Source organism: Pangasianodon hypophthalmus, chromosome 14 (genome assembly GCF_027358585.1).
Source record: "Pangasianodon hypophthalmus isolate fPanHyp1 chromosome 14, fPanHyp1.pri, whole genome shotgun sequence".
In the NCBI taxonomy this organism is placed as follows: Eukaryota; Metazoa; Chordata; class Actinopteri; order Siluriformes; family Pangasiidae; genus Pangasianodon; species Pangasianodon hypophthalmus.
Window position 1 is genome coordinate 9,007,635 of NC_069723.1, and position 12,425 is coordinate 9,020,059.

The 12,425-nt window shown below is 35.5% G+C and overlaps 1 protein-coding gene across 4 annotated transcripts in view; it reads left to right on the forward strand.

Annotated features, from left to right (window-relative positions):
* arhgef12a (Rho guanine nucleotide exchange factor (GEF) 12a) overlaps positions 1-12,425 on the forward strand; it is a 61,764-nt gene that overhangs the window by 1,810 nt on the left and 47,529 nt on the right. The window lies entirely within an intron of this gene.

The window sequence follows — 12,425 nt, forward strand, 5'->3', positions numbered from 1 at the left end:
ATACAATAATTAACTGCCAATAAAAAAAAAAAAAAAACTGTCTAAACTATAATTATTTATTTATTTTTTCTGAGTTGTGCACTCAGGATTTACTTAGAGTTATGCTTTTTTTGTATTTGCATGCCGTTTTGTAAAAGTACTTTGAAGTGTTTGTAGTATTTGTTAAATGTCCTTTTGTAAAAGTTTCCTCTTGAGGAAAATGTGTGAATAATGCCAGATTTAGGGTTTTTGTTGTTGTTGTTTTATCCTAACTGATGTAACTAACAGGTTTGCACTATGTGCATGGGTGTGGTGAGAAATGAAATTGACGTAGTTCGGGTTGTTCTTCACAACAGACTCTTTTTCAGAACTCAATAACTTTTTGTTTGTTTTTTTTCCCTTCGTTGCGCGAGTTAAAAAAAGCCTAGTGTCTGACAGTACAGAGGGCTTATTTGAATCTGTCTGTACGCTCCTTCATTTATAGTGCTGGAGACTTTGTTTCTCTTTTAAGTGGAAAAAGTCTGAACAGTGGCAGTCTGCTTTGTTTTGTGAATTACATGTTTGCTTTTTAAGCTTCATAGCTCCAGTTGTTACACTGGATGCTGATCATGCAACTGTGTGCCTAAATCATCACAAACAAGCCTCAAATGTGATAAAATCTATCAAATGGACAAAGAGCAGCTGATCTTGTCTCACTTATCCATGACTTAGTGGCATTTGCAAACTGAAGGCTTTCTTTATATTTTGCTTACTTAATACTTTACGAAAATAACTAATAACTAATCATCATTTTATTTAGCTTTCAGTTTCTCATTCTCTAACCCCTACATATTACCATTATTATACCAATATATACCAATAATACCATTATTCAGTTATTATAGTTAACATTTCATTTCTTTTCTTGTCACTGATTAGCATTGCCATCATACAGTTTAAGGGTCCCTGGTCCGATTCTAAGGTCAGGTTGCTGTCTGTGTGGATTTTCACATGTTCTCTCCATGTCTGCATGGGTTTTGTCTGGGTTCTACTCTTTCCTCCCACCTCCCAATTGGTAGATTGGTGGTGTGTCCTTCCTCATGCCCAGTGTTCCCAGGATAGGCTCTGGATCCAACGTGACAATGACCAGGAAAAAACTGAAGTAAATGAATAATGAATCCATAAATGAATGATATTTCCTTTGTGGACCTCACAGGGATGACTTGAGAACCTCACACCTATAGGACTATAGTTTCTGTTTAAAAAAAAAAAAATACTGGCTGAGCAGCCAGTAAGAGTCTGCAAGAAAATCAAATTCATCTGCTGTCATGCGCAGCAGATCCCTGAATCCAGTTCTATCTATCTAGTTGTTTGTTTGTATGGAAGGGTAAGGGTAAATGGAAGCACAATAATATTGCTTTTGTAAGAAATTATTTGGCATGTCATACCCAAATTGTTGTTAGAAACAAAAATAAAAAGAAATATGATTCCTGGTGGCACACAGTATAAAAATAGCAACGTCCGGTTCTCTTTGCAGAACAGTCAGTTCTAACTGTCCATGTCTCCCCAAACAATCCTTCTTGCACTTTTTCTCTAATTTCTCTTTTTTATTGTTTGCATACAAAATAGGGTGTAGAAACAACCACCACAGCCAAACTTCGTGAGTCACTTGATAGATAGCGCTTGCATTTATTTTGGGAGAAAGCAGGATTTGGGATTAGGCGTGCTTTGTTGGGGATCTCTCTAGGTGAACGATAGTGTAGTGTCTTCTGCGAGTGCTTGTGTAGCGTGTCCATAAAATATCCACTATGTCCACTATGTCCATAAAATAACAGTTCAGAAGTGGTAAAAAGCTGTGTAGCGTCAGCAGTTCTGAGATTTTAAAAGTCTTGTATAACGTAATGGTGGATTGTGATTTCCACCACAGTTTAAAAAAAAAAAAAAATGGCTGTAATTCGCAGACTCGTAAGGGCCCTGGACTCTACTTTGAGAACCACAGATGTAGAGAACCCATATAGAACTGGTAGCCATATTGCTGATTGAGCTTCTAAGGTTGTTAGAAGAAACCTGGAGTGAAGTGAAGTTACGCAATGTTGTAGAAATATAGGTAAGCTTTATTGTAGAATTGACTGGCTCAGGGGAGAAGATAGTTGTCAGGAGGGTTTCTGTAACAAAGTAACAAACAAACCAGGATTGGGAAACTGTCTAGCATGTGTATAAATAGCTGAGGGAGGAAAGTAAATGTGCTCCAATTTTTTGGTGAAAGAACTATTTATTTGTTTGCTGGTAGCTCAGAGACTTCCTTGTGTGAAGTGAGGGTTGGGTAGCATCGTCAGGGAAGTTTGACTTGGATCTTTACATTACTTTGCTGAAATTTGGAAGTGGGTTCCTTCTATTTTTTCTGTTTTATATGTCAGATAAAAGTTCCCTGTCATGACATCTTAGTCACATCAGAATTGAAATGTGTAAAGCCAATAATTAAAAATAATTAAGTTACTAGTTCTAGGCTCCAAGACTGACGTATGCTCTCACTAGAGTGTAAATGAAAAGCCGGAGTGGGCTGGCCTCACACTCTGCTGCTGCTTTAGCGTTCACGCATCATTCCATCTTTCTTTCCTTCTCTTTCTTTCTTTCTTTCTTTCTTTCTCTAGCTCTCTCTGTCTTGTTTTTTTTTTTTTATTTTGAATCACAGTAGTAAAGCCCTATGAATTCAGTTTTCATGGAATCACAGGATCAGCAAAAAATTTTCTTTGCTGATATGTGAGCTCGGTAAGAAAAAAAAAAAAAAAAAAAAACCTCAGATTATTCACTGTGTATGAGCAACAGTTCCCCATCCCCACAGGGTTCATTTTCCTATAACGACACACCCCACAGTGTTTTATATAAGTCTGTCACTTGTTTTATAGCAGCTGTAAACAGCCGTTCCCTCCTTAGCCTCTCTCATTTTCTCTTACTCTTCAAGTTAATAATTTAATAAGACAAAAAAGTAATAAAGTAATAAAACAAAACAAAACAAAAAAGGCAGATTAATGTTCTCATGTTATTTAGACTCCTGAACATTTTCCTTGGGACAGAAAACGTATTTCAGTTGAATTTAATTTTAGTTTAAATATAATTTCATTTTATTTTAGTTATGATTTTGTTTATTTTATTATGTACATTACAGCTTTAACTCACACACCCAGCCAGTACAACCAGGTTTCTAGGCTTTTAGGTTTAGAAGTCAAATCTAAGAATGAATCTTAAATATTTGTTGCAAGAACCCAAGTGTAGTGGTGGACAGAAGCGCAACAAGCCAAATGCAAACTCATTCTGCAAAGTCTGTAAACACACCACTGAGCGAAGGCACTGATATGCAGTTCAACCACAGTTAATTAAAAAAAATGAATAATATTACATGCACTAATGTAAATAAGAGACATTACGGGAGTGGACATATCATAATTTTGTAAGGATAGAGCTCTAGTGTGCTGCCTAGTCCCATGTTTTGATTGCCCAGAAACCTAAATGCAAAAAAAGTGGTAGTTAACATAACATAAGGTTATTCAATTAAGTGATTAAAACGTCTCCATGATCTGTTTTTTTTTTTTTTTTTTTTTTCAGAGAGATCATGTATATTGTGATACTAAACCCATTTTGTCAGTTGCATTCAACACATTCAGACATGGCATTCCGAGTTGTTTTATGAACCAGACTTTGATCTATGTACTAGTCCAGCCTGCGCTCTCTGTGACACAAACAAACCAATAACAGCCAAGAGTAGGCAGTTCCTTAGCTTACTGCTTAGTAGCATGGCACAGTAGCACGGCTAACAATACGGAGGAGTTGGTGCCGAAAAATTCAGCATCATCTACTGGATTTTATAGAACAGACACGGCATACAATTGTTGTTTGCAAAATATGTAAAGGCAAGATTGGCAGATTAAGGAAACACAACAAATTTGTTTAACCACCAAGAAAGCAGCCCACAGTGTGTGCCGGAATCCAGATAACACGGGGAGCGCACAACAGCACCACGGCTAGAAACGGCGCTCAAGTAAACAGAAGCGTTTGAAAAAACACTCCTTATAAGAAAAAAAAAAAAGATGAAGCTGAAAAGGCATCAGTGATGCTGTGACATTTTACCTGGTCAAGGATATAATACTATTAAAATAGTCAAAAGTGAGGGTTTTAAGCAAATTTGAAATAGTTGATCCTTTCAAAATGTTAAATAAAAATGTAAACGCAACTCGGCTACTGTATTCAGTGTTTAAACAAATATACATTCTCACTCGCTTGCTAATCATCTTTCCATTTATTGCACTTTTGATTCGTGAAATCATTAGCAGATGTGATTACTTTTTATTTAACATTACAATACAGTATCCATGCTTGATTGTTTTTGTTGGTATGTGCACTTTAGTAAAATTTGTTTGACATGGAACTTTGGCCTAAGTAGTCTCTGTTCTTCTGTTTCTTTGTAGAGCTTATTTTCATCAGTAGGGAAATTAGATTTGTTGCTCTGTTCAACAACTTTGATCAAAAAAAAATTGTGAAAAAAATCCTGAATTGTGATCGAGTCTGAAAAAATCGTGATGGGATATTTATTATTGCCGGATCACCCACCACTAATACAGACTAAGGGAAACAAATAAGTTTATGATAATTATCCTCTTCTAACAAAGCAGCAAACCATGGTTTCGCCCTTGACACGAAGTCAGCACGTAGTTGGCCAATGTTTTAGACACTATGAGACACTATTGTCTTTGAATATATATTTAATTAAGAGATGACTGCATGTATTAAACAGTAGAGTTATATGTCGGCTTTGCGCTGGATTTTATTTTGTTTGGTTTCCACATAACTGCCTATTCCTGCTTCTGAAAAGATTGCCTGTCGTGCGTACACACTAATTAACATATGCAGTAAAAAGTTCGTAGGAGTCGGACGCTAATGCCTAAGTACAGCACTGATGTGCGTCGCACTACCATGAAACGCATTACGCTTAAACATATATACCAATTAAAAACTTTTTTTTTCCTCAACAAGAAAAAGAACTTACTTCTCCTCTAGGCAACTATGAATAAAAACTAATAGCTCAGACAGGAATTAGAACTAGTAAAATGAAGCATAAAAACAAAAAATCCTAATCACATTAAAGAAAATGTGTGAATAAATGGGAGCTGTTATAGAAACCTAAAGCGCCCTACAATAGTAGTGTTCTTTACCCTGCTTGTTTTTGGCCTAGAGGAGAACCACACCTATGAGCACCTGTAGTCTAGCTGACAAAAGTGCTCCTGAAAGCTTCTCCACACGCCTAGTAACCTGAAGTTGAGTTGTAAATAGAAGTGTGTAAGCCTGGCAGCAGGTGAGTCATGAGCTTTGTCAATGTGCTTTTTGTAATTCTGGGTGTTGCCCGAGCCTGCAGGAGCAGGGGGCAGGCGTTACATCGGCTACTTTTGCTTCTGCTTGGTCTCTGGGGAATGAGCTGCATGTGTGACTTCTTTTAGTCAGTGTGGGATGAAAGGCACGTTTATAATGACTAGGTGCATGAGATTCATTCAGTCACAGACTGAATTACTTACTGACTTACTTCCAGAAACCTGAAACGTTCACTAACCATAGTAGAAAGCAGTGTGTTTTTCAGATAAGCTGAAGCTGTGTCTATTAGACCGTATGTGAATTTCTTTGGACATGATGTATTTGCCACTTTTCTCTTGGATATGATATTAATTCTTTAAATCATCATTCAGTTTTGTTCCAGTTAGTCATTAAAATAGCGTAGGCTTGAATGTAATAAGCAAATGAATACATAGACATAATTGATTTATTTTATCTTTATTTAATTTGTTATAAATAATACAATGTCATTTATATAATTATAGAACGGGTTTTTTAAAAAGTGCCATTTATTTAGTGTGACTTGTACAGCTCAGAATGCTGAATGTCATTTGCTCAAAATGTTTCAGAATCTTATACAAGCTTCACTACATTTTAACCAATGAAAGTGTGAGAGACACCAAATATAATGACAGATTTCATCAGGGTTCATATCTTTGGCTGTCATCAAAGCCTTCGCAGTACATAAATTGCCCAGAACAACAACAACAACAAAAAAAAAAACCCGCACACTTTGCGACTATATGTGTATGTTTGATCAAAACAATCATGGTAGACATCGGACAGGCACAGCTTGATGTGCTCGTTGTGAGTTGCTGTAAAAACAAAAAATGTGTTATTCCGTGGTTGAGGAGATGTGGTTGGCATGGCTTTACAGCATGTAGCATAAGCCGGAGTGAAGCAGAACTGCTGATACAAGCCATTAGGCTCTGTAAAATATTAAAAACTATTGATCAGTTTGGGTGTTGTTGGTTGTCAGTCGTCAAGATTAAATTTCATATTTTCAGACACTCATGATTCCCCTACTGGAAGTTGATAGTCATATTAATATTAAACATTTTCGTTATGATTTCATAATTCTTCAGGTCACAATTGGACTGTTATTAGATTGGAGAGGTTAGAATTGGATTATACACACTCCACACAACAGGATAATCTGAGAAGATCAACATTAGGGTGGTGTGATACAGCCTGACTTGAAGCCGAGTTACCATTAACACCGTGAAGATTATTTTCCAATAACAGCACATCCTGAAGTGTTTTATTCTTCTTTTACCACAGCAACTTGCCAATTATTGCAATTATTTTATTTATTAACGAATGACACATTGTACTTTTTTAATCCATTTACAAGTACTAGGCATGTAACGATACATTGTGATGCTGTGCATCGTGGAAATGTGCAATATCAGCATTCTATTAATTATGCATGGAACGGTAGTATTTATAAATGTATTTATTTATTTTTACGATATGGTGAACCTGTTGTACATTTTATTTGCAAAATTAAACCCCTGTTCTTAGCAATTGTTAATTTATTTAGTTTTATACAAACAAAAATGCACATTGTTTTGCATTGTTTATTATACAGATTTATACATTATACAGTCTTTTCAGTCATCATTTTTCTTCATTCAAATTTCATCAAAATTTTCCGAGAATAGTATCATGAAACGAATCGAATCGTGACCGGAGTGTATCGTTACACCCCTAATAGTTACATTTAATGTTGTGTAATGTCTGTGAAACAGGTTCCTGTTCTCAGTTACATTATAGCAGCTGTAAACAGTCATTCCCTCACCAGCCTTTATAATCTCTCTCTCTTGAAGTTAATTATACACGAAAAAAAAGGCACAGCTCATCACATGACAGAGAAAACACAAACTCCTCTCTCCTGAAGACTTTCCTGTGGTGGAAAACATCAAGTTACAGCTTTACCTCTGACTGTTAGAGGAAAGCACTGACATGCTAGACTTCTGCCCTAAATTAACTAAACAGTTCCTCACAGAAAACATCACCAAATCAACTATTATGTGATTTCTTTGTTAAATAACACACTTTTAAGATCAGTTTATTATAGATTATGAGGAGCATCTGCCATACAAGTACCTATGAATAAGAAGTTACGATAAAAACAATGTTTTAGAATAAGCGTTTCAATCTGTGATTTTTGATTTGCCTCGCAGCTGAATCTATTGTCCAAGCCACGCTGTTTTAGAAGATTCGTTAATACCTTCTGATACCTTCAGTCAGAGAATTCAACAGTGCTGTGGTATAATATAAATTATTCAACTTTATTAAATTACATGCTTGTCCATTTACTACTATAACTTACCATAACAGCTAGACCAAATTTTTTTTTCGTACTTTGAACCAAAGTGGATTTTAATTATATACAAAAAAAACTAGACTTAAACCCTAGCAGCAAATAAATAGTGCCTCATTTCAGCAAGCCCAATTTATTTATTTATTTTTTTTGACAAGGCATTCTTTGTGCTGCATGCTCTGTCGTCATCAATACACGATATTTCCCTTAAATCCTGCTGAGCCTGGATCATTTTGTGCATGCTGTTTTTCACGTTGTTAGAGTTGAAGCAATGCTGTAGCGGGGATCAGAGTCGTGAGTGTTTACACTCAGTCCTTTTAGCTCTTTCACTTTACCATCAGTTCCAACAGCTTTGCATTGAGTAGTTAACTTTTTTGGTCAAAAGTTTCAGCATTTTTTATTCATTATTGGTTGCTGAAATTTCACCGCATCCCAACCATGAAGTATATCCGTGGTCTGACAGTGCAAGGGTATATACACACAAAACAACAAAATGAATGTATATATGTAGTGAGTTGAATGACCAAGTAACAAGATTCTGAAAATGTGTGTCAAGAGGAAGTAAAAGAAGAGCCTCCTGAGAGGAAAAATCCTTGATGTCAATTATAATAATGGGATACAAACAAAGCCTGTCAATACCTTATCAATTCCTAATAGCTAATGCCTAATGAGTTTATTTAACTATACTTAATTATTAGCCAATATTAGAAATTGATCCCGATTGTAATTATTATATATAATATATCAATTTTTGGGAAATGCAGGCTGTAATGTAAGCATTCATGTTACTCAGACATAATACACTGTAATTAAGCTTACATAATGCTAATATTAAGTGTAGCAATAATTCTACAGTCCACAATTGTTTTTATTAAAATTACTAATTATTAATTATTAATCGAGCCTGTACAGTAATGCTGGTAGGTGTGACTACCATTGTATGTTATGTTATACTGCAGTTTTGCATATTGTAGAAATGTTGAATCGCAATATGATCTTTTTTAATTCCTCTCAGCTTTGCTACCTCTTCCTTCCTTCACATTCAGGGTTCCCAATCCTGGCCCTGGAGTATCCTGTGTCGTGCAATGTTAGCGGAAGCTACTTTACAATTTTAACTTGTTAAGGTACAAGCTGAAATAGCTAAGCTACAGCCAAGCTAGCATTATGATAAAGCTACGCTACAAGCGATCAAGTAAAAGTAGCTAACTACACTGAGGCTGATTTTTAAAATCAACCGTGACCTTTTCAACTGTGACATTTTCATTTTATTATATAGCTAAGATACATAGAGTGCTTACTCCACTACTCATGGTTCTGTTAGTTTCTGGAAATATGTGGCTAGCTAGTTATAGTAAATGGGCATACTGTAAATAAAATAGCCAGCTATGCTTGTACATTTGATGTAATATTTGCTCGTTATTTTATGTTGGCCGATATTAGTTGTTAGGCTAATCTATACCTGAGTTAGTTGTTATGATCTGTTGAAACAATTAGCTTTTTTATAATTTGCTCCTTCACTGCAATAATTCAACAGAAAATACTCTGTACTTAATGCTACGGCTTCTAAGCAGCCTCTTAGCTTAACCAACTAGTAACGTGGTTCCTTAAATTGGTGCTTAAAGTTTTGGATTTTGGCAGTTTCGTTGTATGCAAAAATGTGGACACTTCAGGCCAAAAATATATATTTTATTGTTTTTTTTGTTTTTTTTAAGAGAAGTAAACACAAGCTCTGCAGCAAACTGTTTAAAACATAGCATTTTTCTGTTGATGAATGTAAATGAAGTTACTTTATATTTGATTAAAATAATAAAAAAAAAAAAAGTAATTGCTGGTAAGAAAGGCAAAACAAACCCCCATATGACACAGGAGTGGTGATGAACTGTTCTACTATGCAGCATTGCTTGCATAATCATGATCTGCATGGAAGAGTCATCAGAAGGAACATTATGTGCTGATAAAGAAGCTTGTTACTTAGAAGGCAACATTATTATGAAAATAGCTGAGCTACTGCCACACTACTAAAATATGTAGTTAAGCTAGTAACATTGGCTAACTACTCCCTAACACTGCTGTCCTGCACAATGTGGTGTTTTTCCTGCTCTAACACACCCACTTCAACTCAGGAACGGCTGTTACTAAGGTGATTAGTTGAGTTGTGTTTTAGAAAAAGGAAGTGAGTAGGACAGTGTGTACTCCAAGACCGGGGTTGGGAACCTGTGGGCTAGCATGAGGAATCATACGTCGTTTCGCTTTAAGAGTTGTGATTGGGCTTATTGGAGCAGAAAGAGAAGGTATCTTCAGGCTCTGAACCTCTTGGTGATGTTGTTAGGATGTAGTGTGCATGCAACCATACACGTCTGACATAACCGTAACTGACACGTCCGCATCCACCAAACTTTCCTTTCTCATTCTTTTTGTCTCTCCTTTCCTTTGCCCTGCTGCTTGCTCATGCCATGACTTGCCTAAACACACACACACACACACACACACACACACACACACCCCTTTACACATTTCCACTGGTCTTCTGGATCTCGCCATACTACCCAGTCATACTAGTTGAATGTGTTTTAACAGCTGATTTTGGGAGCAAATGTTAGCTTCTGGTGGTGCCAGTTGGTGTGTATAGGATCATAAAGCCTATTCAGTGTTCTTCTAACAGCACTTGAACGACAAGCTGTTACACATCGTTATCATCCTGACAAAGAAACAACCTATTCTTTGTTTCCAATATTTCTGTATACAAAAAGGGAGAAACAGCAAAATGGATTTCCCATTAAAAAGGTTTTACTATTTGATTGATAGGAATGAGGTTAGGGATACACAAATAATAATATTTTACTTATCACACTTTTTTAGTCGTGCCAGTTAAACACAATCTACTGTGATATTAGTGAGCATAGCTGTAGTTAGGAAATCTGTTAGGAAAAAGTAATTCAAAAAAGTAGAAAAAGTAAAAGTAGAAGGTTCATTTGTAAAGCTGTAGCAGTACAACAATAGGGTTATATTTACATATTTTATATATCTAACAACATTTTGGCTGATGATTAATTGTCATACAAAAAGCTGCAATTAATAATTTAATACTCTTTTTTTTTTGTTGTTGATTTCATGACTGATTTGTAATTCCCATAGTAGTTTAATAATGCACATACACTTCCTGAGGCTGTATATTAATATTAAACATGCAGATCTGCAGCGGAAGGATATGATATAAATAATAAGTTAAATTTTTTTTCAATTATTACTCAACAGTACAAAGTCTTAATGACCAATAAACAATGTTATGATCATAAAGACTTTAATGGAATAATATACTATAGCCAAAACAGGCCACATTCCTGTTATGCCTCAACTAAATATTACTATGCCACATGACTAAACATAGCGACAAAAAAATAAAACCCACGACTGGGAACTGTAAATGAAGTATTTTATATAAATCTCATTATGTCTATGTTTTTTTTTTATGAACTGTTTGGCAACACACTCTGCATGTCTGACTACATCTATGTACATGAAAGCATGTGATCTAACAGTGAATCACAATTTGTACAAATACGTATTTAATTAGGCAATTATGTAATAACTGTGACCAAAGTATTAGCTGCCACAACAACCAGATGCAAAAATAAGGATTCGAGCAATCAAGGCTGATCATCTTGTTGTTGTTTTTTTTCCTGTCTGTTATCTTTTATTTTTCTGTCTGTTATCTGTAAGTCATAAGGAAAGGTACAGCAATTAACCCCGCTCCAACCCTGCCTTTCAGCTGCATAAGTTTTCATATGAATTGAGTTGTGGGAACAATATTGACCACAAAGAAGACATCTCAAAAACTATCTTTTAGAATTTTGCTCATAATGTATTCCATGTTTTTAGCAGATTGCTGTTCTGCTGTGGTAATTCTTTGTTGAAAGTTTAACATTTGTTTCACCAGAGTGGTACATAATTATATTGGTAAACATGTACAGTAAGAGGTTGGTTGAGGTCGGTTGATTGACTTTCCCTTTTAGCTACAGCAGAAGTAGTCAGAAAGATAGATTAGCCTGAGTAAAACTTACTTTTGTTACTCTATATACTTCTATGACTTTGTATCTACTTTATCAGTGGTGTATGTTTTTATGCGGCTTTGCCAGCCAACTGGATTTTTTCCCATGTTCCATGCAGTTGGGTGTAACTACTTACCTATAGTGCAAAATAAATGCCTGGGCCTGTGCAAAAGAAGGTAACCAGGATTCATAGAACCAGCAATGCATGTGTAACTATCATTATATTATATTAACTGCAGGTTTCACAATGCTTTTTTGTATTAGAGACGTGTGCTGAAAATTGTTTGACAAAGTGGGCGTTAAATACTATTTAATACCGTGTTATACTGGTTTAATACTGTTTTAATACTTTCATTAGCTTCTGTTTATCTCATATGCTTGAAATTGACACTAGAAATAGTTCTTTTCTGTTTTTATTTTGAAGCTCTTGGTAAGTGTACGGTTAGTAAGTATGTAGAAAATAGAAAATTAAACTGAACCCCTTAAATTAAACTGAAAATTAAACTGAAGCCCTTCTGTCTATGGAACTGTTTTGTTGCTAATGTTTCCTTATGTAACCCTTTCTCATTACTCTCGCTGTCATTAGTTGGGGTTAAGTGTATTGGCACAGTGACTGTGCTCTGACAAATTTGCTAACGCTGGAGAAAGGAAACCAATTTGCCCTAAGTGCTGCTTTCGCTTGCTCATCGATGGAAGCCGTGCTTTGGCTAACA